Source organism: Crinia signifera, chromosome 1 (assembly GCF_055691185.1).
Source record: "Crinia signifera chromosome 1, ASM5569118v1, whole genome shotgun sequence".
In the NCBI taxonomy this organism is placed as follows: domain Eukaryota; kingdom Metazoa; phylum Chordata; class Amphibia; order Anura; family Myobatrachidae; genus Crinia; species Crinia signifera.
Window position 1 is genome coordinate 75,298,749 of NC_139217.1, and position 2,667 is coordinate 75,301,415.

General features: G+C 47.2%; 1 long non-coding RNA gene across 1 annotated transcript; it reads left to right on the forward strand.

The window, feature by feature from the left end:
- The first annotated feature begins 470 nt into the window (after window positions 1–470).
- LOC146026068 (uncharacterized) lies at window positions 471–2,100 on the forward strand. Its single transcript, XR_014454347.1, has 2 exons — window positions 471–705; window positions 779–2,100. It is a non-coding gene; the product is annotated as an uncharacterized LOC146026068 (long non-coding RNA).
- Window positions 2,101–2,667: the final 567 nt, after the last annotated feature.

Here is a 2,667-nt window from a genome sequence, read left to right on the forward strand (position 1 = left end):
ACCATCTCTACTGGCAGCAATGCCGTGTGCAACTGTGCCCGCCATCGTACAGTTAGATTTACGGGTCTGCAGTAAGGGTTTCCGGTACTTTCATGCATGCGGAATAGCAAAACTAAATATCAGTATATGGGCCACCTCCGAATCAGGCCCATTGACAATGGTAGATCTCTGCTAAATATGTGAACTAAAAGTAGATCCCGCATACCTCCCAACATGACCCATTCCAGGAGGGACAAAATGCTCTGCTCCTGGACTTGCTGCCAGTGGTAGTTGTAGATGTGGGACTGCACCAATGTCACAAATTCAATAAGGGGAGCCACACCTGCCAGTGAGTCCAGACTGTGGTGTTTAAGGTGGCAGTTGGTGGGGCTCCCCTATCTGAATTGTGGACTGTGCTGCAGCCCTGCAACTGCCACTGATATGAATGTCCAGAAAGAGAGCATCTTGTCTCTCCTAGAATGGCTTATGATGGGAGGTCACCCCTGCTAGAATACAATGTAATTACAGTGAAAATTGTGTTCATATAAAACCTCACATTACCAAAGATTTATAGGGAAATCCTGCCATCAAATAATACATTAGATTCTGATGTGAATGTAATATTTAAAGTGAGAAGTTAAATCACATTTCCCTCAGGTCAGCCATGCAAAAGATAAAGGAGCTGTGATGTCATAATGGGCCTCAAACCACAAACTGGCCAATCAGGTGGGGTCTGTGAGGTCATAGTGATGTCATAATCAGGGCTATACTGAGGCTGTCTCACTCATTCACCTCACAGAACTCCGGGCAGTGCGCATCTCACCAGCAGGAGGACATACTCACATAAGGTTAGTGACTGGACAGAGATAAGGGCAGTTTAGCACGATGCGGCGGTAGACTCGGAGCGTGACTACTGTAATATATGACTGATCACCTGACCGACAGGACAGTATTGGATAATAACAAATCTCCCACCTAGGGGGGCAGTACCGTACTAAGCAGCCACTAGGGCTGTGCCTGGGACACCTAAGGGCGGTGTCTGGATGGCGCTGGATAAACCCTGTATGGAGCGGTTAGGACGTGTCGCAAGGCACAAATGTGTCCTACTATGCTGCATCAAGTCCCCGTACGGATCCCTACTTATTAATGTGCAGAGGTGGGAGAGATGTATACGGTGCTGTACCCAATACTTTGTTATTATCTGATACTGTTGTTATAGATTTATCATAGTTTGGGCTCCATGTAAGAGTGATACTAAATTCTGGCAGCATATTGTGTTAGTGTCAGTGAGATACACAGGATATGCCGCTGGTATTTACCATCACACACAGTATCTTTCCAGCGAGGACCAGCGGTGTCCCCTCCTCCGCTGCATCCTCTGCTGTGTTGCCAGCAGCCTGTTGGCAATGGGTTACTGACTAATGCACATACATGACGGCCGTCTGTGTATGTGTATAGAGATCAGACCCGGTGGGGACATAGGAAACAGAGTTAGAGCTGTCCTATATATATCATTGCAGCCCTAACCCCTCATAGCACCAGAGACGAGTCCTAAAGGGGTTCTGGCTGATTCTTACATGGAGTCCTAATACTAATGGGTAGCTAGCTACCTTGTCTCTTTCCCCCTACCTTGTCTCTCTCGCCCCCTACCTTGTCTGTCTCGCCCCTTTTACCTTGTCTGTCTCTCCCCCCTACCTTGTCTCTCCCCCCATTACTTTGGACATGCGCGTGCCCCCCGGTGCCATCGGGTGCGTTCTTCATCATCTGGGAAAAAAGTTAAAATACAGATTTGGGGTGACAGAAGGGATGACGGGTTATATAAGGTTAGTGGGTGGGTGGTTTGGGCAAACTCTGCAAAGTCTCTTAATGCCTAGAGGGACGGGCAGTCCGTCAGCCATGGGTCCCCAGAGGTTTCCCCCACAGGGGGTTTTTCCTCTCCTGAGTGCTGATGGATGACTCTCTATGAGTCATGTGGCTTCCACCATCTTGTTCCTCTTATAGGACAAGTGTGTAAGAGTTCTGGAACAATCCTGTTCCAGTATTCCCTATTTTATAATGCAGAGCAAAAATAATATATACATTTTACTTAAAATAAAAGTTTGAATTTATTTATTAAATATATTTTGTGTGAATTTGTCTTTATTTATATTAATAAATGCTCCAAAAGGTCAGGAGGTCGCAGTGAGGGCTGGTGGGTAAATGAGATTAGAGGTGGTAATGGAAAGTAAATGGAGTAGGCTTACACCCTAATCACTGAGGTGACCATACAAATGGGAGGGGCGTATGGAGTAGGCTTACACCCTAATCACTGAGGTGACCATACAAATGGGAGGGGCGTATGGAGTAGGCTTACACCCTGATCACTGAGGTGACCATACAAATGGGAGGGGCGTATGGAGTAGGCTTACACCCTGATCACTGAGGTGACCATACAAATGGGAGGGGCGTATGGAGTAGGCTTACACCCTGATCACTGATGTGACCATACAAATGGGAGGGGCTTATGGAGTAGGCTTACACCCTGATCACTGAGGTGACCATACAAATGGGAGGGGCGTATGGAGTAAGTTTTCACCCCGATCACTGAGCTGACCATACAAATGGGCGGGGCTTATGGAGTAGGTTTATACCCCGAACACTGAGGTAACCATACAAATGGGCGGGGCTTATGGAGTAAGTTTACACCCC